Source organism: Leptodactylus fuscus, chromosome 4 (genome assembly GCF_031893055.1).
Source record: "Leptodactylus fuscus isolate aLepFus1 chromosome 4, aLepFus1.hap2, whole genome shotgun sequence".
NCBI classification, from domain to species: Eukaryota; Metazoa; Chordata; class Amphibia; order Anura; family Leptodactylidae; genus Leptodactylus; species Leptodactylus fuscus.
In genome coordinates this window covers 193,787,307-193,815,061 of record NC_134268.1, presented here as the reverse complement: position 1 = coordinate 193,815,061, position 27,755 = coordinate 193,787,307, and positions in this window count along the sequence as shown.

Sequence of the window (27,755 nt, the reverse complement as noted above, 5' to 3'; positions counted from 1 at the left end):
ATTGTTTTTTGAGATTTGTTTTTACAGGATTCACTTTGCAGGGACAATAATAAAAATAAGCAAAAAGTTTCAAAAGGAAGAAAGTTGTTTCTCTAGTGCCACCTGTGGGTGACTTCTAGGAGTGCAGCCCTTTCTAGGGCTTTGAAATAACATGGTTATTAGTCAAACCTTACACGGCATTAACGAAGCCATTCTTGAAATACCATTTATAATGTTACGTTGGAAAGAATGGCTTTTCATAGAAATGTCGACTCTGTGATCTTTCGTTTCCCATAACCATTATCTTCAGTCTAAAAATATATACAGCATATACATTATATTTCCCTTTCAAACGTACAATGTAGATGTTATGGTAATGTAAATGATGGGAAATATGTGAATAATACAATATGACACTACGTATGTACGCAGCATTCGCAGCATTAGGTACCTTTTACGGGTTTGCTTTGGCAGTAAGTGCCAGCCCCTACCTGTGCCAACTCCTTTACAGACCACGTTATTACCTTCTATTTCTGACTTTAGTGCTGGAAGCTCAATTTTTAGCTTAAAGGGTGACAATGCCATTCATGTCGGATTGTTGCCCCCGGTTTTTTAATCCATTTGTTGCTAAGCAATGAGATGAGCAAAAGTTATTTTGGTGCAACCAAGCGGTTTACAGTCTAAAGGAAATTTTCCAGAAATTGTACAAAAAAGCAACAGAATTTATGAAAAAGTACAGAAGAGTTTAGCAATTTAACTCAGAGTCTTTGCATAATGAAACAGTATGTAAATTGTAATACATTGGGGGAGCCATTGCCAGCTCTCCCGACTAGCAAGGATGAGCCTGTTGCAGAAACAGCGTTTATTTGCCGAATGCTATACAGTGTATAGCATTCGGCCAATCAATGCTGGTTCTGCAAGACGATTAAGGGCCGGTTCACATTAGCGCTTGCCTCCCGTCCGGAAGGAGTCCACAGGAGGAACCCCTGAACAGAATATCAGCGCAACTGCAAGCACTGTGCAGGTTAAAGTGCACGGACCCCATAGACTATAAAGGGGTCCGTGCACTTTAACTGCACTTTGCTCCTCCTAAACACTCTCCTGCTACTCGTGGACTTGGTGACTCTCCTTTAGTCGAATAGTGGTTTCCCCTGAAACAACCATTTTTTCCCATAGACTATAATGGGATTCGATATTCGATTGAGTAGTCGAATATTGAGGCTCTACTCAAAACGAATATCGAATCTCGAATATTTCACTACTCGCTCTTCTCTAGTAAAGTCCACTTGTCAATTTGTTCCTAAATTTCAAGGAAGAAAAACAGAGGAACAGCCTAAAGCAGAGTTCTAAGAATAGATACTCCAGAGTTGTTACAGGGGATATGAGAGTTGACCAGTGCGCTTTAATAGCAAGACTGCAAAATAAAAAACGTACTATAATAAACTAAACTATATTTTACTGTAATGTATTGTGAGAGAAGATTAGAATTATGTCACTAAAGGTCCTGGAAACTGTACCAGCTGCAGTACATAATACTAGAGAAAGTAATGGGTGCATGGTGATCTGGCCGTAAATAGGGGGGATGACTATGGACAGCATGTGAGAGAGGGGAGGGATATAGGGAGCAAATTATGTGAGAGGCAGACGAGAGAAGCATTTTGGTAAAAGAAAAGAGGGGCAGGACTGTGATGAATCTGAGGTTGTAGGTTAGTTTCCTAATAGTGTCTGCAGACAGCAGAGAGAGACCTCCTGTTTGTACAGCAACCCATGCTAGGAAAAAGAGGCCACAATGAGATCCTATGACTTACTGATGAAGGTTAATGCAGATAAGTAGAGATACTGTACAGAGACAACCATTACAGATATTGAAGCAATGGTCTTTCAGACAATATAACAAGGCACAAAAATGTATATCTGGAATGTCCCTTTAATAAAACATGTCCCTTTAATAAAACATGAGAATAGACGGTTTCAGTTTTCTTTTTTTAAACTTAGGACCAGTTTAGCAAATACTTGTATTTACATGTTTATATAGTAGAACATAATGGTAGAACCTGGATATAATAAGGCAGAAAGCATGAAAAATAATATTACCAGAAGTAAGAATAGGAATTACATGAACTCATCATATACAAGCTAGGTATGTTAGAAACACTTAAAAGGATCTGTGAGAATACCTGACACGTCTGTGCACGAGAATCCTCACATTCCCCATAGAATTCTGCCTCGTTTTGTTCTCAGAGCTCCGTGTAATTCTCTGGGGATTTATGTCAGCAGGACTGTATACGAATAAGTAGCGATCTCTCTTATACAAAGGGAAAGGTAACGAACACTTGGCATTGTATTCGCACATTTCCAGGACGTTCTGAGAAGAGACACTCCAGAATTGTTATTTTATAGGAATACAATTACTTACCGAAGAAGACATGTCAGGAGAGATGATAGTCTTTAAAGGGGTTGTCTGGATTATGAAACCAAAAACATGTTATTAAAAAATAATGCGAACCAGTGACGTAACTACCGCCATAGCAGCAGAGGCGTCTGACGTCATTGAAGATCGACTACTTCGGAGGCCGACAGCGTAGGAGACGGGAAATAGGTGAGTAACAGAGTTTTTTTTTAAATGTTTTTCTCCCCCTGGGTCTCCAATTATTATACTCTGGGGTCTGAAAAGACCCCAAAGTATAATAGTTGTTTATGGGTGTCCACAGTGGGACATAATACTGTGTGCAGGGGCCACTATGGGGGATAATACTGTGTGCAAGGGCCACTATTGGGGATAATACTGTATGCAGGGGCCACTATGGGACATAATACTGTGTGCAGGGGCCACTATGGGGGATAATACTGTGTGCAGGGGCCACTATGGGGGATAATACTGTGTGCAGGGGCCACTATGGGGGATAATACTGTGTGCAGGGGCCACTATGGGGGATAATACTGTGTGCAGGGGCCACTATGGGGGATAATACTGTGTGCAGGGGCCACTATTGGGTATAATACTGTGTGCAGGGGCCACTATGGGGCATAATAGAGCGCGCAGGAATGCGTAGGAGGGGGTCGGTCGAGGTCTTCGGCGTCGGTGCTGGTCGGGGGGGAGGGGGAGCCCCATGTCAAAAGTTCGCCACGGGACCCCGCCATTCCTAATTACGCCACTGATATGAACGTACATATTTGGCATCCCTGTAGCTATAACAACCAGGGGAGTAACTACCGGGGTAGCAGCGGTAGCAGCTGCCACAGGGCCCAAGACATTAGGGGAGGCCATTATACTGTATCGGGCAGGCATAAGTGGGCCATTCTACTGTATAGTCATTACCAGAGCATCTTCAAGTTTTCTTTATATACCTGCCTTTACTTATGACCATATCCCCTTGATCCCATAGACTGTCTTGAAACATGATGCCAATTTCAAAGTTACTTAAAGGGAGTCCAAAATGCCTCCGAAAACAAAATTACGTATCGCTCACTCGGTATGATATTTCTGCTCTTTTTAAAGGACCCCAACCCACCCAATTCTTAGTCTGGGAGACATTATGGAGCTAATAGACTGTAATACATTCCCTTTCTATGTTCTATAAATCCTCTTGAACATAACTGTATAAGAAGACATCATCCCATACACAACTGCACTAAATCATCCTTTAACAGATAAATAATGGAAACCTGAAATGTAAAATGCTGGAGAAAGGAACATTTTTCAGTCATTCAGCTGTACAAATAAGTTACATCTAAGACTGGCAGACGGTTATTGAAGCTTTCAGTCAGGGATCAGTCTGGAGCGGAGCCAGAATAAGCTGGAAGACTTCAGCGTGGAGCTAATAAATTAGCCTCATAATAATTCAATTCGCCCTGTCAGACATGAAAGCTCCAATTACAAGATGTAGTCTGAGTTACTTCAGGTAAATGCTCGCAACGTGTTCTCATGGTGAACAACAATAGGTATTTACAAGGATCTGTGGAAGAATGAGCTGCCATGTAGAGATCTGATTGACTTTGTGCTTTCCACTGCTTGTAGTTTGCAATATTGTCAGGTCTGGACAAAATTCTAATTGCAAAAGTTACTTTATTGGATATAAAACACCCAAACTAGCTCCGCTCACATCCTACACAACATTTACATGTACGTTACATGCCATGCATGCACACACTTCTTCAACATAGGACACATGCTGCACACTGACCAGTGTCAAAACGCGTAGCCTTGTCTCCACTGTCATTGTAACTGAATAAATATGGCCTTCCAGCCTAAAGTTACTTTTTGTGTTGCATCCTTCCACAGTAGCACTCTATACAATTTCCCGTTGTTTTTTTTTCCGCACCTCAATGGACACATCTCACACACAGCAGTCACACATTGGACACATGCTATACACTGACCACTCACACAATAGACACATCACACACAGCACTCACACTTGCGCTTAAGTAGCTTTAGTAGCAGGTTACTCTTTTGAGACGCGACTAGAGTTGAGCGATCGTGTTCGGAAAAGATCGGATTCCGATCGGCGATCGAGAAAATTTCACGATCGCGATCGGAATTCCGAACACAATCTTTTTATGTGGGATCGAGATCGGTGATCTTTTCCCACAATGCTTTGCTTAGCCTTCACACTGAGTATACGCTGTATACTCAGTGTGAAGGCTCCTCTGCAGGTCCATAGGAATGAATGGAAGCAGCCGGCACACAGCCTTCACCCCCTGCGTGCCGGCTGCCTCCATTCATTCGAATGGGAGGCTAAACTAAACATCTCTAGCAGCTACTTACCTCTAGAGATGGCTGCTCCGGTGCCCTCCTTCTTCTTGCCTCGCTGCCCCGCCTCCCAGGTTAGTGTTTAAAGCGCTAGGTAGGCGGGGCTTGGGGCTTGTGGCTTAGGAGAGTGTGGGCGGGTACAGGGTGGGGAGACGTGACGGCTCCCCTCCCAGTACCGTCCACACTCTCCTAACCCGTCCACACTCTCCTAACCTGGCAGGGAGGGGGCAGCGAAGGGAGAAGAGCAGCGTGGAGCGGCAGCGAGGCAAAGAAGAAGGAAGGCACCAGGCATCGGACCAGCCATCTCTGCAGGTAAGTGGACACCATCGGGGACTAAGTAACCAGAAAAAAATCCTTTGGCTACTTTAGTGATTCACTACACAGCCTGGATTCTAACAATTGTTAGATTCCATGCTGTATAGTGAATAGGATTGCTTTTAAAATCCGATCTCTGATTAGTAAAAAAAATCCCATTGACTTGCATTGGGATTGGAATTGGGATCGAGATCGGGTTCGAATGAAAAATGATCAGAAATCGGATTTTAAAATTGATCCTGAAAAGTCAAGATCGGCTCAACCCTAGAAGCGACTCTTCACTAACTTACTGGGCCAGACAGCTCTGTCCTCCAGGTGGAGATAGAGTATGAGGATGAGCAGGCCTCTCCTCCTTAGCTATTGTCTTGTCTAATCTGCTTTCTGAACTCTGTTCTTAGTCAGTGCCAAAGTAAAGACAATACCTTTTTTAATGGCTAACTCATAATGATGACAGAATATAACGTTTCGAGGCTCCCGGCTTCTTCTTCAGATATAACTAAAAACTATTTCTGAAGGCTGCATATTTATGTACAACAGAACAGATAGAGATAGAATTTTAGGAGGGAGGGGGGAAGGAGGAAGAGGCTTATTGGTATGTACACATAAACAAATCCCCAGTTCCCAGGTTCTTATCAGTACAGAGTGTCTTTATGGCTGTCTCAGGTCAGTGATTTCTGTAGGAGGCCATGAACCCATGTGAAAGGTTCATTCCATCCTCCAGAGTGTTAAACAGGGTCATGCACTTGTACTCATAAATCCGTCTATTCTTCTTGGATTTAAAAATTCCCTCTTAAAAATCAAAATTTCGTCGAAACGTTACAATCTGTCATCATTATGAGTTAGCCATTAAAAAAGGTATTATCTACTGAAGACTTTCAAGTTTTTTGTTTATTTTATATTTCTTACCCACTGGCTAACAAAGTACAAAAACAACATTTTTCTTAAAGTAAAGACAGTGTGTATGTATAAGTAAGTTGATTTGGCCCTTGTCTATCTGCAGGTTTCCGTTTTCTGCCCGAAACTGGGCAGGAGACGGAAACCTCCAGTAATTTTTCAAACCCATTCATTTGATTGGGTTTGAAAAGTGTCTGGCCGTGAGTGTGGTGACCATTTTTTGGGAAGCATATAGAAAGTCCCCGTCCTTGGACTTGCTGGTATGAGGCCACTTAGGCTTTTAACTCCATCAGATAGGCTGGAGATCATCTTTTTTAGTTCTCTGGAGTATTCCACTGTAGGCCTATATACAGGCCACCAAACAGCACAGTGAGTATCTGTAGCCCTAAAGTGTTGGCCAAAAGTATTGGCACCCCTGAAATTCTGTCAGATAATACTCAGTTTCTTCCAGAAAATGATTGCAAGTACAAACTCTTTGGTATTATTATCTTCATTTAATTTGTCTTCAATGGAAAACCACAAAAAGAATTGTCAAAAAGCCAAATTGGATATAATTCCACACCAAACATGAAAAAGGGGGTGGACAAAAGTATTGGCACTGTTCAAAAATCATGTGATGCTTCTCTAATTTGTGTAATTAACAGCACCTGTTACTTACCTGATTTGTGAGGAAGCATGAGCAATCTCAAGGCTACAAGTCCATCTCCAAAGACCTGAATGTTCCTGTGTCTACCGTGCGCAGTGTCATCAAGAAGTTTAAAGCCCATGGCACTGCGGCTAACCTCCCTAGATGTGGACGGAAAAGAAAAATTGATGAGATTTCAACGCAAGATTGTGCGGATGGTGGATAAAGAACCTCGACTAACATCCAAACAAGTACAAGCTGCCCTGCAGTCCGAGGGTACAACAATGTCACCCCGTACTATCCGTCGGCGTCTGAATGAGAAGGGATTGTTTGGTAGGAGACCCAGGAAGACCCCACTTCTTACCCAGAGACATAAAAAAGCCAGGCTGAAGTTTGCCAAAACTTACCTGAGAAAGCCAAAAACATTTTGGAAGAATGTTCTCTGGTCAGATGAGACAAAAGTAGGAAAAGACATCAACATAGAGTTTACAGGAAAAAAAAGAGAGGCCTTTAAAGAAAAGAACACGGTCCCTACAGTCAGACATGGCGGAGGTTCCCTAATGTTTTGGGGTTGCTTTGCTGCCTCTGGCACTGGAATACTTGACCGTGTGCATGGCATTATGAAGTCTGAAGACTACCAACACATTGTGCAGCATAATGTAGGGCCCAGTGTGAGAAAGCTGGGTCTCCCTCAGAGGTCATGGCTCTTCCAGCAGGACAATGACCCAAAACACACTTCAGGTCAGCACTAGAAAATGGTTTGAGAGAAAGCCCTGGAGACTTGTAAAGTGGCAGCAATGAGTCCAGACCTGAATCCCATAGAACACCTGTGGGGGAGAGATCTCTTGATGGTAGTTTGGAGAAGGCCCCCTTCACATCTCAGGGGGGACCTGGAGCAGTTTGCCAAAGAAGAATGGTCTAAAATTCCAGCAGAGCCTTGTAAGAAACTCATTGATGGTTACCGGAAGCGGTTGTGCGCAGTTATTGTGTCTAAAGGTTGTGCTACCAAGTATTAGGCTGAGGGGGCCAATACTTCTGTCCGGCCCATTTTTGGAGTTTTGTGCAAAATGATCAATGGTTTGACTTTTTTTTTTCATTCTCTTTTGTGTTTTTACTTGCAAGCAAAAGAAATGAAGATATTACCAAAGAGTTTGTGCTTGCAATCATTTTCTGGAAGAAACTGAGTATTATCTGACAGAATTGCAGGGGTGCCAATACTTTTGGCCAACACTGTATATACAGGTCACCAAACAGCACAGTGAGTATCTGTAGCCCTACTGAATATACAGGCCTACTGACTGGTTACAAGATTGTAGACACCTGTGATGCGAATTAGTGGACACATTAGTGAAGATTTTACATGTCCCTTTGGTGACATCATTTTCAGGGGTCCCATCATTTCTGTCCAGGCCTGTTTCAGGAGTTTTTTTTTTTTTTTTAAATTCAGTTGAAGCGAAAGGCAATGTCTGACTTTCATTTGTTCGTTTTCATATAATTTTTATTTATTCTTACTTTTGTCAGATTCAAGTTATTTCTGTGACCATTGTGGGTTTTTCTTTCATTAAACGAGGGCGACCACCAATTTTGTCCACGTGTGTAGATGGGGGATAGGTTATCACAGGGATGACGAATACACATTGGACAGGCCAATTGGTCAAACTGAATGCTGATAGTAACACTTCTCTAGATACTATAGATTAAGAAGCAACCTCATTTCTTTAGCCGTCCACTTTGCAGATATCATAGCAACAAATGCAACTCACAATGAATCATCCATAGGCAAAAATAGCACTTTGTAGCTAGTTCTGTAAGAATTAAGATGTTGGCTCCAGGAGCCATGGGATATAATGTATCCAATTAGGGTATATTGTGTTGGCTTTGATATAGTCAGTCTTACCTCCCTACTGCTTTAATTATGATCAACTCTTAAAATTTACATACCCTTGGCGTCAGCGCTGCCTACATTAGCATAATGAGACCATTTGCAAATATCTCCAAATATACCACAATGACTTGCCCGGAATATATTGCTTTTTATGACTGACTATTAAAATTCAAAATTCATCAAATCCAATTTGTTTTGCCAGAATGTTGATAAATGATTAATTTTCCCCAAATGACACAGACAGAACAAGTTGACAAACCAACATGTTAGATCAATATTTTATATAAATCTCCACGATTGAGGCAATTACCGAGAAGTATGTCAGTGACGCCGGCTCTATCACGGGTGGCGGGATGTATCATTCCTCTTTGTCATTTCTCACACTGTATTCACAACCACTTAGACTTTATTACTGATGATAACAATTGGAAGACGTCTTCTTCTCCTTCTTCATTCACTATCTTGAGGCAAGTGCTTTCATACCGATGTGGACAAGCAACCGTAGCCTAAAAATCACACAATATTATAAATATGAGGTGTGTAATATTTCCTAGGCAGAACGTTACAGGATACTCGAAAAGCAGTGAAGAATTGGAGAACAATGAAAGATTATGAATGATAATCTGTTTTCCCTTAGCCCAAACAGCAGCACAACTGGGAGGGGGAGGGGGGTATTCCTGCCCCTATGAGCTGTTAGGACAGGTGGAATTTTTATTTACCTAACAGCTTTGACCCCTATAAGAGTTCGGAAGACCAAACAGATTATCATTCATAATCTTTCATTCCCCCTACGCCCAACAGCAGCACAACTGGGGATTTAGCAAGTATCGCTTTTACCCTAGGGTGGGTGATCCTGGCAGGTTGATGCCAACACAGAGTGTCCAAACGCTGTAGACTCCGTCGTCTGCCAATCCAGTCTATAATGCTTGGCGAATGTTAGATGCGAACTCCAAGAAGCCGTGGCACATATCTGCTCCAAGGAAAGGGACCGCCTTTCGGCCCAAGATGTTGCCACTGCACAGGTGGCATGGGCACGGACAAAGTCTGGCACTGGAAGATCTTGGGCACGTAGGGAGCAGATAATGGCTTCCTTGATCCATCTTGACAGAGTTGAATTGATGTTTTGGCACCTCTATTGTGCCCAAACACGTTGACTAGCAAATTCTCTGATCTCCCCTGTCCTGTCCCACAGGACAGAAAAAAACACAAGTGGTAGTTGGTCTTCCGACCTCTTATAGGTGTCAAAGCTGTTAGGTAATTAAAAATTCCATTCTGCTGTTGGGCGTAGGGGGAATCCAATGGACTTTATAGAAATACATTTATGTTTATTGTGGGCCGCTGAGGATATAGAGCAGTTTTTTAGTATCCAATATTTTACTATGTTTGTTATAGAACAGACAGTTAGAATGAAAGATTATGAAAATCTGTTTTCCCTTAGCCCAAACAGCAGCACAACTGGGTTATTCCTGCCCCTATGAGCTGTTAGGACAGGTGGAATTTTTAATTACCTAACAGCTTTGACCCCTATAAGAGGCCGGAAGACCAACTCCCCCTGTGTTAGTAGCAAGTATAAAGTACAGCATATATTTCATCGAATACAAAATAGTACAATCTAGTACAAAAAAACAACATAGGGAGGGAGCCTTGTGCTGCTGTTTGGGCTAAGGGAAAACAGATTATCATTCATAATCTTTCATTTCCCCTACGCCCAACAGCAGCATTGGGGACCCCCCAGTGCTGTTTGAGCACTGGGGCCCACCCCCATTGCTGCGAGAGAGCTCATTTGCATACCAACAAGAACCGGGGTTGTAAGCAAACGGCGGCACGGAGAAGACAGCGAAAGGTAGGAGATGAATAACCTTTCTTAAGGCTATTCCGATGTGGTACCTAGAAAAAATTGTGTCTGAATGATAGGATCCCTTTAAAAAGAAAGTTCGCAGAGTTTTCCTCCGCAGACATTGTTTCAATTATACCTATGGGGAAACCGCTAACGCTCCCGTAGGTATAATTGACATGCTGCAATTTCTAAAACCGCACCAGTTTTGGAAATCGAGGGGTGTCCACATCATGGTTTGTACCGCAAAGTGGGTATGGGATTGGGGCAACATGGTGGCTCAGTGGTTAGCACTGCAGCCTTACAGCGCTGTAGTCCTGAGTTCAAATCTCACCAGGAACAACATCTACAAGGAGTTTGTATGTTCTCCCCATCTTTGCGTAGATTTCCTCCCATTCTACAAAAGACATACTGATAGGTAGAAAAAAAAATGTACATTGTGATCCCTATATGGGGCTCACAATCAACATTAAAAAAAGAAGAGAAAAAAAATAAAGTAGGTATGGCATTCGTTAGAATCACTGAATTCATTAGAGTCACTGCATTTCCATCCTGTCCTAAAGGATTTCCCATCTCCCTGTTTCAGCATCTTTGCCTGCTGTCTCTTCTTCTCACTTCCTGTATTCCTTATCAGTCAAAGTCGCCTCCCCCCAGCTTGCTGAACAATACTATAATATCTTACTATGATTACTATAAATCTAATATAAATGCAGATGAAATGCACTCAGTGGCCAAAAGTCACGGAAAGGCATGTCCCAGTGCCGGATATGATGCTCAAACAGTGTGACGCGATGCGGCCTATGGCACTAGTGTCACCACGCTATCTGAGCAGTCTGATGCAGACGTGTCTCGTGAACATGGCAGTACATTGCAAATTAAGTGACTTTGAAAGTGGAATGATAATTGGTGCATGGGGGATATCATTTTGGAGATCCAGGAATTTGGTTTTCCGAGGTCAACAGTGTCTCGGGTGGAATTGCAATATCACAGAGACAACGTCGTCCACGAGTGTTCGATAAATGGACATCACGTCACCTCCGCAGAGTCATATGGGGATCTCGATGGTCTACTGTGGGTCAAATTACCGCCAATTTGAATGTGGGGCACCAGGATGCCATTTCCACCAGGACTGTACAGCGGGAACTGCACTGCATAGACTTCAACAGTCAACGCCCAAACTGTGTCCCTTTGCTGACGTCGCGACACAGAGCTCGAAGACTGGCATGCGCCCGCGACCATCGTCATTGGACCATGGAACAGTGGCGGCATGTGGTATGGTCTGATGAATCACGGTTTCAGTTGTACAGAGCCGATGGGTGTGTGAGAGTGTGGCGTATGCCCCATGAAGCCATGGATCCTGCATGCCAACAGGGTGTCCAGGCGGGAGGTGGCTCCGTCATGGTCTGTGCCATGTTCACATGGTCGTAATTGGGCCCCATTGTTCGGGTGCAGGGATCAATGACCAGTGTTAGATATGTGCAACTTATGGCAGACCATCTGCACCCCTTTCAGGTGTTGTAGTTCCCTGATGGGGATGCTGTGTACCAACAGGACACCAGTGCCTGCTCCATGGACCCAGCGTCAACTACACAGGATCAATTGTGAGCTACAGTGCCGACGGCGTAGATCAATATCCCTCCAGAACTCTTCCAGCACCTCGTGGAGTCCATACCTTGTTGTCTTGCTGCATTTATCAGGGCTCGCGGAGGGGCGACCCGCTAATAACAGCGCATCCGGTACCTTCCCATGACTTTTGGCCACTCAGTGTAATATGCACATGCTTGTAGAGAATGGACTCAGTGTTATCTGTGTGTTTACAGGGCTTTATCAGCAACCTGCAATTAAGGCAGAGCTGTAGATAACAATGAGTGATGTCACTTGTTCTGTCTTATCACACAGGTCTGGCTCTATGGAAACGTTGTGTAAACAACAGGAGGAATAAATTCACATAGCAGGAAAACAAAGTGGCATCGCTAAAGCAATATATTAAGGAAAACTTTTCAATATACATAAGGTACAAGTATAGACAGGATCCTTGAGACGGGAATATCCCTTTAATAAATATTGTAATATACTTATTAATGGATTTTGCCTCCTTCACAATAAAATTCTGTGTTGAAATTCATTTTCTGTTCCTATTGTATTTTTCTTCTCAGTGCTTCTTAAGAGTATAGAGGTGCAGGGAAGCTGAGGCTGGGGGGGGGGTAATTTCAAGCAATTATATTTCAGGCATTATAAAAGTTAGAATAAATGTAGAAAGATTCTCATTCTCATCAATGACACCAAGATTGCAATTCTACCTGTATAATTTCCAGAGACATCAGTTGAAATCACAGTCAGGCTCAGAAGCAGATGCTGTTCTTGGGGTATTCACAAGGATTAAAGGGGGCCTTTCACTCTCTCCACCAATTCCAGTTCTCATCATCTGTTAACTGATTCCAGCACAGTTGGCATTTTTTCTCTAGCCCTCACCATTCCTGAGCAACAAGCACAGGTAGTTTGTGTGCCTGATGTGCTATTTAAGCTCTGTAATGTCAGAAAGGTGGTGTCAGGCAGGGGGTGTGATTCAGAGCTCCAATCAGAGGCAGCCAGTGTCAAAGCTCAGACTCATACCGCTTGTCTGCTCCTGCCTGACACTGCCCTCCTGACAGTACAGAAACTAGATAGGCCCCAAAACTAACAAGATCGATTGCTCTGGAATGGTGGGGGCTAGAGAAAAGATTGCAACTGTGCCAGAATCAGTGGAGCAGCTTCTCTTAAATGGTGCAAAGAGCTTGACTTGTTGGAAGTGGCGACAAATTCGCTTCAAATATCTTAATGAAATAAGTAACGAAAGGTCAGTGAAGGTTAAAAGAGAAAAGAGCCATGTTGAGGACAAAGAGCTAGAGGAGTACTGTGGTTGGGACCAACAATAAAGAGGCAATAGTTTTTTGTGCAAAACCAATGATAAATGCCAGAAGCAATTTTTTTTGCATTACAAAAGGACCACTGCACTAAATACTAGTAGGTGAATAAATGCATACTCCCTCTGCTGACCTTGTGAATTCCTCTTCATTTTCCGCCACCGTCTATGATTGGGCCTAATCAGCAGGCAGTCTCAAAACGCGGAATCGCAGCGGAATTTGCCAAAACAAAAGGAGGGAGATACATTGAAAACTACAGGTCCATTCACACATCGGCATTTTTTATAGATGGAAAAAAACAAAACCTATGCCTGTCCACTTTTTCCAAATATGAATGCATCAAGTCAATAGAAGTCTATGGGTCAGTGGAAAAAACAAAATATGGATGGAATCTGTGTCATCTGCTTTTCATGGATCGAAAGACAATGTCATGGATAAAAATATCTAAAAATAAAATAATAATGATCATTTTTAGAGATGAGCGAACAGTGTTCTATCGAACTCATGTTCGATCGGATATTAGGCTGTTCGGCATGTTCGAATCGAATCGAACACCGCGTGGTAAAGTGCGCCATTACTCGATTCCCCTCCCACCTTCCCTGGCGCCTTTTTTGCTCCAATAACAGCGCAGGGTAGGTGGGACAGGAACTACGACACCGGTGACGTTGAAAAAAGTAGGCAAAACCCATTGGCTGCCGAAAACATGTGACCTCTAATTTAAAAGAACAGCGCCGCCCAGGTTCGCGTCATTCTGAGCTTGCAATTCACCGAGGACGGAGGTTTCCGTCCAGCTAGCTAGGGCTTAGATTCTGGGTAGGCAGGGACAGGCTAGGATAGGAAGGAGAAGACAACCAACAGCTCTTGTAAGAGCTAAATTCCAGGGAGAAGCTTGTCAGTGTAACGTGGCACTGACGGGCTCAATCGCCGCAACCCAGCTTTCCCAGGATCCTGAATGGAATACACTGTCAGTGTATTCCCGTATACCCGATATATACCCCGATACCCGTTCCAACGGTGTGCCCCCCCACCTTCACCCCAGAAATACCCTGCAAGTCCCCTAGCAATAGAATTGGGGCTATATACACCCACAATTTTTACTACTGGTATACAGTGCCATTGTCTGACTGGGAATTCAAAGAATATATTGGGAATACAAATACCCTCATTTCTTGCTACTGCCATATAGTGCCAGTTTCTGACTGGTAATTCAAAGAATATATTGGGGTTACGTGCACCCACAATTTTTACTACTGGTATACAGTGCCATTGTCTGACTGGGAATTCAAAGAATATATTGGGAATACAAATACCCTCATTTCTTGCTACTGCCATATAGTGCCAGTGTCTGACTGGGAATTCAAAGAATATATTGGGGTTACGTGCACCCACAATTTTTACTACTGGTATACAGTGCCATTGTCTGACTGGGAATTCAAAGAATATATTGGGAATACAAATACCCTCATTTCTTGCTACTGCCATATAGTGCCAGTGTCTGACTGGGAATTCAAAGAATATATTGGGGTTACGTGCACCCACAATTTTTACTACTGGTATACAGTGCCATTGTCTGACTGGGAATTCAAAGAATATATTGGGAATACAAATACCCTCATTTCTTGCTACTGCCATATAGTGCCAGTGTCTGACTGGTAATTCAAAGAATATATTGGGGTTACGTGCACCCACAATTTTTACTACTGGTATACAGTGCCATTGTCTGACTGGGAATTCAAAGAATATATTGGGGTTATAAATACCCTCATTTCTTGCTACTGCCATATAGTGCCAGTTTCTGACTGGTAATTCAAAGAATATATTGGGGTTACGTGCACCCACAATTTTTACTACTGGTATACAGTGCCATTGTCTGACTGGGAATTCAAAGAGTATATTGGGAATACAAATACCCTCATTTCTTGCTACTGCCATATAGTGCCAGTTTCTGACTGGTAATTCAAAGAATATATTGGGGTTACGTGCACCCACAATTTTTACTACTGGTATACAGTGCCATTGTCTGACTGGGAATTCAAAGAATATATTGGGGTTATAAATACCCTCATTTCTTGCTACTGCCATATAGTGCCAGTTTCTGACTGGTAATTCAAAGAATATATTGGGGTTACGTGCACCCACAATTTTTACTACTGGTATACAGTGCCATTGTTTGACTGGGAATTCAAAGAGTATATTGGGAATACAAATACCCTCATTTCTTGCTACTGCCATATAGTGCCAGTTTCTGACTGGGAATTCAAAGAATATATTGGGGTTACGTGCACCCACAATTTTTACTACTGGTATACAGTGCCATTGTCTGACTGGGAATTCAAAGAATATATTGGGGTTATAAATACCCTCATTTCTTGCTACTGCCATATAGTGCCAGTTTCTGACTGGTAATTCAAAGAATATATTGGGGTTACGTGCACCCACAATTTTTACTACTGGTATACAGTGCCATTGTCTGACTGGGAATTCAAAGAATATATTGGGGTTATAAATACCCTCATTTCTTGCTACTGCCATATAGTGCCAGTTTCTGACTGGTAATTCAAAGAATATATTGGGGTTACGTGCACCCACAATTTTTACTACTGGTATACAGTGCCATTGTCTGACTGGGAATTCAAAGAATATATTGGGGTTATAAATACCCTCATTTCTTGCTACTGCCATATAGTGCCAGTTTCTGACTGGTAATTCAAAGAATATATTGGGGTTACGTGCACCCACAATTTTTACTACTGGTATACAGTGCCATTGTTTGACTGGGAATTCAAAGAGTATATTGGGAATACAAATACCCTCATTTCTTGCTACTGCCATATAGTGCCAGTTTCTGACTGGGAATTCAAAGAATATATTGGGGTTACGTGCACCCACAATTTTTACTACTGGTATACAGTGCCATTGTCTGACTGGGAATTCAAAGAGTATATTGGGAATACAAATACCCTCATTTCTTGCTACTGCCATATAGTGCCAGTTTCTGACTGGTAATTCAAAGAATATATTGGGGTTACGTGCACCCACAATTTTTACTACTGGTATACAGTGCCATTGTCTGACTGGGAATTCAAAGAATATATTGGGGTTATAAATACCCTCATTTCTTGCTACTGCCATATAGTGCCAGTTTCTGACTGGTAATTCAAAGAATATATTGGGGTTACGTGCACCCACAATTTTTACTACTGGTATACAGTGCCATTGTCTGACTGGGAATTCAAAGAGTATATTGGGAATACAAATACCCTCATTTCTTGCTACTGCCATATAGTGCCAGTTTCTGACTGGGAATTCAAAGAATATATTGGGGTTACGTGCACCCACAATTTTTACTACTGGTATACAGTGCCATTGTCTGACTGGGAATTCAAAGAATATATTGGGGTTATAAATACCCTCATTTCTTGCTACTGCCATATAGTGCCAGTTTCTGACTGGTAATTCAAAGAATATATTGGGGTTACGTGCACCCACAATTTTTACTACTGGTATACAGTGCCATTGTCTGACTGGGAATTCAAAGAATATATTGGGGTTATAAATACCCTCATTTCTTGCTACTGCCATATAGTGCCAGTTTCTGACTGGTAATTCAAAGAATATATTGGGGTTACGTGCACCCACAATTTTTACTACTGGTATACAGTGCCATTGTCTGACTGGGAATTCAAAGAATATATTGGGGTTATAAATACCCTCATTTCTTGCTACTGCCATATAGTGCCAGTTTCTGACTGGTAATTCAAAGAATATATTGGGGTTACGTGCACCCACAATTTTTACTACTGGTATACAGTGCCATTGTCTGACTGGGAATTCAAAGAGTATATTGGGAATACAAATACCCTCATTTCTTGCTACTGCCATATAGTGCCAGTTTCTGACTGGGAATTCAAAGAATATATTGGGGTTACGTGCACCCACAATTTTTACTACTGGTATACAGTGCCATTGTCTGACTGGGAATTCAAAGAATATATTGGGGTTATAAATACCCTCATTTCTTGCTACTGCCATATAGTGCCAGTTTCTGACTGGTAATTCAAAGAATATATTGGGGTTACGTGCACCCACAATTTTTACTACTGGTATACAGTGCCATTGTCTGACTGGGAATTCAAAGAGTATATTGGGAATACAAATACCCTCATTTCTTGCTACTGCCATATAGTGCCAGTGTCTGACTGGGAATTCAAAGAATATATTGGGGTTACGTGCACCCACAATTTTTACTACTGGTATACAGTGCCAATTTCTAACTAGGAATTCAAAATGCGCAAGGCTCCCGGAAAGGGACGTGGACGAGGCCGTGGGCGAGGTCGGGGGAATGGTTCTGGGGAGCAAGGTAGCAGTGAAGCCACAGGGCGTCCCGTGCCTACTCCTGTGGGGCAGCAAGCATTGCGCCACTCCACAGTGCCAGGGTTGCTTGCCACATTAACTAAACTGCAGGGTACAAACCTTAGTAGGCCCGAGAACCAGGAACAGGTCTTGCAATGGCTGTCAGAGAACGCTTACAGCACATTGTCCAGCAGCCAGTCAGACTCTGCCTCCTCTCCTCCTATTACCCAACAGTCTTGTCTTCCTTCCTCCCAAAATTCCGAAGCTTTACAGAACAATAACCCAAACTGTCCCTGCTCCCCAGAGCTGTTCTCCGCTCCTTTCATTGTCCCTCAACCTGCCTCTCCACGTCACGATTCCACGAACCTAACAGAGGAGCATCTGTGTCCAGATGCTCAAACACTAGAGTCTCCTCCATCTCCGTTCGATTTGGTGGTGGATGACCAGCAACCCACCCTCATCGACGATGATGTGACGCAGTTGCCGTCAGGGCATCCAGTTGACCGGCGCATTGTGCGGGAGGAGGAGATGAGACAGGAGTTGGAAGAGGAAGTGGTGGATGATGAGGACACTGACCCGACCTGGACAGGGGGGATGTCAAGCGGGGAAAGTAGTGTGGATGTTGAGGCAGGTGCAGCACCAAAAAGGGTAGCTAGAGGCAGAGGCAGAGGTCAGCAGCTTAGGCGAAGCCAGGCCACACCCGGAATCTCCCAAGATGTTCCAGTTCGTACCCAGCCCCGAAAAACTCCCACCTCGAGGGCACGTTTCTCGAAGGTGTGGAGTTTTTTCAAGGAATGCGCCGAGGACAGATATAGTGTTGTCTGCACAATTTGCCTCTCGAAATTGATTAGGGGCTCTGAGAAGAGCAACCTGTCCACCACTTCAATGCGCCGTCATTTGGAATCCAAGCACTGGAATCAGTGGCAGGCAGCAACGGCAGGACAAAGGCCGCCTGCCGTTCACGCCACTGCCACTGCCTCTGCCACTGCCTCTGCCACTGCCACTGCTGACTGTGCTGGCGATGCACTCCAGAGGACGAGCCAGGACACCACTTCATCTGCCTCCGCCACTTTGTTGACTTCTACCTCATCCTCCCCTGGTCCTGTCTTATCTCCTTCTCCTGCACCATCAAAGGCACCATCAGGCGTTTCTTTACAACAACCCACCATCTCTCAGACATTGGAGCGGCGGCAGAAATACACTGCTAACCACCCACACGCGCAAGCCTTGAACGCCAACATCGCTAAACTGCTGGCCCAGGAGATGTTGGCGTTCCGGCTTGTTGAAACTCCCGCCTTCCTGGACCTGATGGCAACTGCGGCACCTCGCTATGCCGTCCCTAGCCGTCACTACTTCTCCCGGTGTGCCGTCCCCGCCTTGCACCAGCACGTGTCACTCAACATCAGGCGGGCCCTTAGTTCCGCGCTTTGCACAAAGGTCCACTTGACCACCGACGCGTGGACAAGTGCATGCGGACAGGGACGCTACATTTCACTGACGGCACACTGGGTGAATGTAGTTGAGGCTGGGACTGCTTCCCAAACTGGCCCGGTGTACCTCGTCTCCCCGCCTAACATTCCTGCGGGGACACGAGAAGAACACCCCCCTCCTCCTCCTCCTCTACCGCCTCCTCCTCCGCCACCGCCTCCTCCTCTGCCACCGCCTCCTCCTCCGCTGTTAGATTGACCCCAGCTACGAGTTGGAAACGTTGCAGCACTGGCGTTGGTAGACGTCAGCAGGCTGTGCTGAAGCTGATCAGCTTGGGGGACAGACAGCACACTGCCTCCGAGGTGAGGGATGCCCTCCTCGATGAGACGGCAATATGGTTTGAGCCGCTGCACCTGGGCCCAGGCATGGTCGTTTGTGATAACGGCCGGAACCTGGTAGCAGCTCTGGAGCTTGCCGGACTCCAACATGTTCCATGCCTGGCCCACGTCTTCAACCTAGTGGTGCAACGTTTCCTAAAGAGCTACCCCAATGTTCCAGAGCTACTGGTGAAAGTGCGGCGCATGTGCGCCCACTTTCGCAAGTCGACAGTAGCCGCTGCTAGCTTAAAATCTCTCCAGCAACGCCTGCATGTGCCACAACACCGGCTTTTGTGCGACGTCCCCACACGCTGGAACTCAACGTTTCAGATGTTGAATAGAGTGGTTGAGCAGCAGAGACCTTTGATGGAATACCAGCTACAAAACCCTAGGGTGCCACAAAGTCAGCTGCCTCAGTTTCACATCCATGAGTGGCCATGGATGAGAGACCTTTGTGACATCCTACGGGTCTTTGAGGAGTCCACAAGGAGGGTGAGCTCTGAGGATGCGATGGTGAGCCTTACAATCCCGCTCTTGTGTGTTCTGAGAGAATCCCTGATTGACATCAGGGATAACTCAGATCACACAGAGGAGTTAGGGATAGCATCCGATCCGTCACAGCTGGAGAGTAGGTCCACACATCTGTCCGCTTCACTGCGTTTAATGGAGGAGGAGGAGGAGGAGGAGGAGGAAGAAGAGTTGTCCGATGATGTGATGGTGATACAGGAGGCTTCCGGGCAACTTCGAATCGTCCCATTGTTGCAGCGCGGATGGGTAGACATGGAGGATGAGGAGGAAATGGAGATTGAACTTTCCGGTGGGGCCAGAGGAGTCATGCCAACTAACACTGTGGCAGACATGGCTGAGTTCATGTTGGGGTGCTTTACAACCGACAAGCGTATTGTCAAAATCATGGAGGACAACCAGTACTGGATCTTTGCTATCCTTGACCCCCGGTATAAAAACAACATCTCGTCTTTTATTCCGGTAGAGGGGAGGGCCAATCGCATCAATGCTTGCCACAGGCAATTGGTGCAGAATATGATGGAGATGTTTCCAGCATGTGACGTTGGCGGCAGGGAGGGCAGTTCCTCCAGTAGGCAACCAAGTTCTCACCGGTCCACACAAACGAGGGGCACACTGTCTAAGGTCTGGGACACCTTGATGGCACCCCCTCGCCAAAGTGCCGCCACGGAGGGTCCTAGTGTCACCAGGCGTGAGAAGTATAGGCGCATGTTGCGGGAATACCTTTCCGACCACAGCCCTGTCCTCTCCGACCCCTCTGCGCCCTACACGTATTGGGTGTCGAAGTTGGACCTGTGGCTTGAACTTGCCCTATATGCCTTGGAGGTGCTGTCCTGTCCTGCCGCCAGCGTCCTATCTGAGAGGGTGTTCAGTGCAGCCGGTGGCATCATCACTGACAAGCGCACCCGTCTGTCAGCTGAGAGTGCCGACCGGCTCACTTTGATAAAAATGAACCACCACTGGATAGAGCCTTCATTTTTGTGCCCACCTGTGTAAAGCACCCCAACATGAAACTCCATGTCTGTACTCAACCTCTCCAATTCCTCCGCATCCTCATACTCATCCACCATAAGCGTTGCACAATTCTGCTAATACTAGGCTCCCTCCAACATGATTTCCCCCAACTCTGCTGGTTAGAGGCTCCCTCCACCCTGATTTCCACCAACTCTGCTGGTTAGAGGCTCCCTCCACCCTGCTTTCCCACAACTCTGCTGGTTAGAGGCTCCTTCCACCATGAATTTGCCCAAACTGGGCTGTTTAGAGGCTCCCTCCACCATGAATTGGTCCAAACTGGGCTGGTTAGAGGCTCCCTCCACCATTAATTGGTCCAAACTGGGCTGGTTAGAGGCTCCCTCCACCATGAATTTGCCCAAACTGGGCTGTTTAGAGGCTCCCTCCACCATGAATTTGCCCAAACTGGGCTGTTTAGAGGCTCCCTCCACCATGAATTGGTCCAAACTGGGTTTTTTAGAGGCTCCCTCCACCATGAATTGGTCCAAACTGGGCTGGTTAGAGGCTCCCTCCACCATGAATTGGTCCAAACTGGGGTGGTTAGAGGCTCCCTCCACCATTAATTGGTCCAAACTGGGCTGGTTAGAGGCTCCCTCCACCATTAATTGGTCCAAACTGGGCTGGTTAGAGGCTCCCTCCACCATGAATTTGCCCAAACTGGGCTGTTTAGAGGCTCCCTCCACCATGAATTGGTCCAAACTGGGTTTTTTAGAGGCTCCCTCCACCATGAATTGGTCCAAACTGGGCTGGTTAGAGGCTCCCTCCACCATGAATTGGTCCAAACTGGGGTGGTTAGAGGCTCCCTCCACCATGAATTTGTCCAAACTGGGTTTTTTAGAGGCTCCCTCCACCATGAATTTGCCCAAACTGGGCTGTTTAGAGGCTCCCTCCACCATGAATTGGTCCAAACTGGGCTGGTTAGAGGCTCCCTCCACCATGAATTTCCCAAAACTTGGCTGTTTAGAGGCTCCCTCCACCATTAATTGGTCCAAACTGGGCTGGTTAGAGGCTCCCTCCACCATGAATTGGTCCAAACTGGGGTTTTTAGAGGCTCCCTCCACCATGAATTGGTCCAAACTTGGCTGTTTAGAGGCTCCCTCCACCATGAATTGGTCCAAACTGGGGTGGTTAGAGGCTCCCTCCACCATTAATTGGTCCAAACTGGGCTGGTTAGAGGCTTCCTCCACCATTAATTGGTCCAAACTGGGCTGGTTAGAGGCTCCCTCCACCATGAATTTGCCCAAACTGGGCTGTTTAGAGGCTCCCTCCACCATGAATTTGCCCAAACTGGGCTGGTTAGAGGCTCCCTCCACCATGAATTGGTCCAAACGGGTTTTTAGAGGCTCCCTCCACCATGAATTGGTCCAAACTTGGCTGTTTAGAGGCTCCCTCCACCATGAATTGGTCCAAACTGGGTTTTTTAGAGGCTCCCTCCACCATGAATTTGCCCAAACTGGGCTGTTTAGAGGCTCCCTCCACCATGAATTTGCCCAAACTGGGCTGGTTAGAGGCTCCCTCCACCATGAATTGGTCCAAACTGGGGTTTTTAGAGGCTCCCTCCACCATGAATTGGTCCAAACTGGGTTTTTTAGAGGCTCCCTCCACCATTAATTGGTCCAAACTGGGCTGGTTAGAGGCTCCCTCCACCATGAATTGGTCCAAACTTGGCTGTTTAGAGGCTCCCTCCACCATGAATTGGTCCAAACTGGGGTGGTTAGAGGCTCCCTCCACCATTAATTGGTCCAAACTGGGCTGGTTAGAGGCTCCCTCCACCATTAATTGGTCCAAACTGGGCTGGTTAGAGGCTCCCTCCACCATGAATTGGTCCAAACTGGGTTTTTTAGAGGCTCCCTCCACCATGAATTTGCCCAAACTGGGCTGTTTAGAGGCTCCCTCCACCATGAATTGGTCCAAACTGGGCTGGTTAGAGGCTCCCTCCACCATGAATTTCCCAAAACTTGGCTGTTTAGAGGCTCCCTCCACCATTAATTGGTCCAAACTGGGGTTTTTAGAGGCTCCCTCCACCATGAATTGGTCCAAACTTGGCTGTTTAGAGGCTCCCTCCACCATGAATTGGTCCAAACTGGGGTGGTTAGAGGCTCCCTCCACCATTAATTGGTCCAAACTGGGCTGGTTAGAGGCTCCCTCCACCATTAATTGGTCCAAACTGGGCTGGTTAGAGGCTCCCTCCACCATGAATTTGCCCAAACTGGGCTGTTTAGAGGCTCCCTCCACCATGAATTTGCCCAAACTGGGCTGGTTAGAGGCTCCCTCCACCATGAATTGGTCCAAACGGGTTTTTAGAGGCTCCCTTCACCATGAATTGGTCCAAACTTGGCTGTTTAGAGGCTCCCTCCACCATGAATTGGTCCAAACTGGGGTGGTTAGAGGCTCCCTCCACCATTAATTGGTCCAAACTGGGCTGGTTAGAGGCTCCCTCCACCATTAATTGGTCCAAACTGGGCTGGTTAGAGGCTCCCTCCACCATGAATTGGTCCAAACTGGGGTTTTTAGAGGCTCCCTCCACCATGAATTGGTCCAAACTTGGCTGTTTAGAGGCTCCCTCCACCATTAATTGGTCCAAACTGGGCTGGTTAGAGGCTCCCTCCACCATGAATTGGTCCAAACTGGGTTTTTTAGAGGCTCCCTCCACCATGAATTTGCCCAAACTGGGCTGTTTAGAGGCTCCCTCCACCATGAATTGGTCCAAACTGGGTTTTTTAGAGGCTCCCTCCACCATGAATTGGTCCAAACTGGGCTGGTTAGAGGCTCCCTCCACCATGAATTGGTCCAAACTGGGGTGGTTAGAGGCTCCCTCCACCATTAATTGGTCCAAACTGGGCTGGTTAGAGGCTCCCTCCACCATTAATTGGTCCAAACTGGGCTGGTTAGAGGCTCCCTCCACCATTAATTGGTCCAAACTGGGCTGGTTAGAGGCTCCCTCCACCATGAATTTGCCCAAACTGGGCTGTTTAGAGGCTCCCTCCACCATGAATTTGCCCAAACTGGGCTGGTTAGAGGCTCCCTCCAACATGAATTGGTCCAAACTGGGGTTTTTAGAGGCTCCCTCCACCATGAATTGGTCCAAACTTGGCTGTTTAGAGGCTCCCTCCACCATTAATTGGTCCAAACTGGGCTGGTTAGAGGCTCCCTCCACCATGAATTGGTCCAAACTGGGTTTTTTAGAGGCTCCCTCCACCATGAATTTGCCCAAACTGGGCTGTTTAGAGGCTCCCTCCACCATGAATTGGTCCAAACTGGGGTGGTTAGAGGCTCCCTCCACCATTAATTGGTCCAAACTGGGCTGGTTAGAGGCTCCCTCCACCATTAATTGGTCCAAACTGGGCTGGTTAGAGGCTCCCTCCACCATGAATTTGCCCAAACTGGGCTGGTTAGAGGCTCCCTCCACCATGAATTTGCCCAAACTGGGCTGGTTAGAGGCTCCCTCCACCATGAATTGGTCCAAACTGGGGTTTTTAGAGGCTCCCTCCACCATGAATTTGCCCAAACTCTGCTGGTTAGAGGCTCAATCCACCCTGATTTTCAAAACAAATGTTGGTGCCAACCTCAACTTACTACAAGGGCCAAATTCACTGCTGGTGACAAGCTCTCCTCACTGCAAGTGCCAAATACACATGTTTCAAGGTGTTTTCCTACTGTCAGAGAGGTGGTATTGAGTGTGTAAAGTGTGTAGTTGTTAGGCTGTGATGTTGGGGTAATAGAGGGTCTTTGGTGTGTTAGATGCCCCCAGACATGCTTCCCCTGCTGTCCCAGTGTCATTCCAGAGGTGTTGGCATCATTTCCTGGGGTGTCATAGTGGACTTGGTGACCCTCCAGACACGGATTTGGGTTTCCCCCTTAACGAGTATCTGTTCCCCATAGACTATAATGGGGTTCGAAACCCGTTCGAACACACGAACATTGAGCGGCTGTTCGAATCGAATTTCGAACCTCGAACATTTTAGTGTTCGCTCATCTCTAATCATTTTCACATGTGAAAAACAGATCAACCATGGCAAATAGACAAACAAGGATCACGTGCGTAATTAAAAAAACGTCACATGTCCGCAAAATCATGGCGTCCCTATACTTGGAAGAATTAGGCAGAAATTTTTGAGGTTTTTATTAAATAGTTACAAAGTAGATGAAGATATCAGTTCATCAAGTCCAACCTATAACCCTACAATCCCCTACAGTGTTGATACAGGGGAAGGCAAAAAAAAAAACCCATGAGGCTCATGCCAATTGTCCCATTTCAGGAGAAAAATTCCTTCCCGACTCCAATCCGGTAGTCAATATAAAAACCCTGGATCAACAAACTACTTTTTGTTGTCTACCTAAGGGGTTAATATGCAAATAAGACTTTAAATGAGTCATCCATAATTGGACAAACAGCGCCATCCCTATCTGTGGGTTGTATTAGGTATTACAGCTCAGTACCACTACACTGTACAGTTCACAGTTGTATTTTGTACATTGATGGTATTACTAAGAAGGGCAGAATTGAGATTTCTAGAACGAATCTTGCTTTGTAGAACTCATCCCCTCCTTCTATACATAAACATAGGCGATTCATTCATATAGCACATTCTATACCTCCGACAACCCATACCGGTATACTGTAAGTAATGAAAATTAAACATTATAGCTTTAGGCAAATGAATATTTGAGTTTCTACAATCAGAAATTCAAGGCTGTACACAATATGTGACTTATACTTCATCTATACGGGTTCCTAATAAGTGATAGTTGTAAAACAATACAGGATTTAGCAAAGAAAAAAATTCATATATTAATATTAATGTCTTGGCTACTACTGAGGCCATTATATTTAGCAGAGGTTACCGTTTACATTGTTAGGAAAATATCTTCTTCATCACATGTAAGTGCAAATACTGCCATCTGCTGGTAGTTCTATAACACTACAGCACTGTGAAAGAACAAGTTATTGAAAAATGCTAGAGGATAAAAAAGGAATTAAAATTGGTTGTGATAGGAGATAGGATAGTTTTTTGTTATTATTATTATTTTTAATTATGATTCTTAACTTTGTTTAAATACGTTACTTGTTTTAGGCCAATTTTAGATGGATTCAGTCTGTGAAATAAGTTTCTAAGAATTTGTTTTATTTACCAGACAACCTTTGAATCATAATTTATACGCATAAAGGGCATCTATATAAAGTTCAACTTATCCTGCAAAACATAAGGAGTCACACCTCAGCACAGGAATAAGAGAGACACAACGGTCAAGATTTATTATGCCTTGTACGCCAGTTTTCTGACCCTAGGATTAGGCCATTAACACCAGTCTTCATACATACAGCCCTAGGACTATATGACGTGTTGCACAATAAAAAATTAGCAGAGATGCCTTACAAAAATCAGTGCCACAAAACATCACTCTGACGTGGCGATGAAAGAAATAAAAAACCTTTTTTACCATAGACTTTTATGTAAGACCTTGACGGTGTTTTTCCAGCCAAATTATAACTCTTAAACGTCAGGGGCTAATAAAGTGCTTTTTCGGATTTCTATGATGTTCTGTGTGTTACAGCCATTGCTCTTCTCTTGATCACACAAGCACTGTAGCAATGCCCATGTTATTTGTATGTAGCGTGTCATGAACAGCATACATGGTATAAGTTGTAAGGTTTTATTTAAGAGGACATTCCTTGACCTGGTTTAAAAGAACCAAAAAAAACAAAAACAAAATATTCTCTTGAATACTTACCTTTAATGTTGGCCAGAGAGTTAGCAGCCGGGGTTTGGGGTCCCGAGGGAAAGAGAGAAGGCTGGAGTGAAAGCAGTAGCTCCAAAAATCTATGAATGCACTGCTAGTTGGGGAGGGGGGGGCAAAGCTTTGCATGATGTTGTGACACAATCATCCCCAGTGTGAGCGGCACTGCTAAATCTCTATGAAAGTGCAAAAGCCTGGCATGATGCTGTCTGACTGTCCTTTGTCTCCACCCTGTGGTCATTTTCTGGAATGCAGCCTGCACCCTCCTATATGAAAGGTCTAGTTTTATAAAATGCACTTTTGTGGTTCTATAAACCACCACCTGCTCCTTCACAGGGAGAGACCATCAGTGCTAGGTGCAGGTCACAGTTGCAGGCAGGCAAAGTTGTGCTTCTCTCACCACCCATGCCAAGGAGGCTACACGCACCCACTCACCCAGGACAGTGAGGGCATACTTAGCACCATACCGTGCAGTTTCCAGAGTCCACAACAGTTGCAGCCATTTTGCCATGCACACCCAGCTTCTCTCAGGCTCTCCCATCTGCCGCCAGCGGTTCCCAGGCCTCCAGCTGTCTTAATCCTAACTTCAGATGGCATTAAATCAGTTACGGTTCCTTTGCCCTCTCCAATGGTTACTCACATGACTGTGCACAGAGCAGGCAAGTCCATGGAAATGGGGTTAAGAGACAACAAAACTTAGTCGTCATACTAGAGCATTTGCTGCGATCCATTATTCCAGGACTGTATGTAATGGTTGCAGCAATAACTAATATGACCAGTACTAGTATATGGCATCTACCATGACAGGTGATAGTTTATGGACATAGCATGTGTCCATTGCACATAAGAATGGTGTACAGCACTTGTTTTAATCTGGACGCAGTTAGGGCTAGTTCACACGTAAAAACCTCCTGGCTTATTTTGGTCCTGAAAAAAACCGCTTCCTCATGAGGAAGCTTTTTTTTGACATTGCCAAGCTTTTTTTGGAGCTTTTTTTTTGTAAAAACCGCTTCCAAAAAAAAGCCAGGCTGTTTTCCCCTCCCATATGAGTGAATGGGCTGAAAAAACCGCTAGCGTTTTTTTTCCGCGCGTTTTTTTTGCAAAAAACCGCGTCGTTTATTTTTGCAAAAAAAC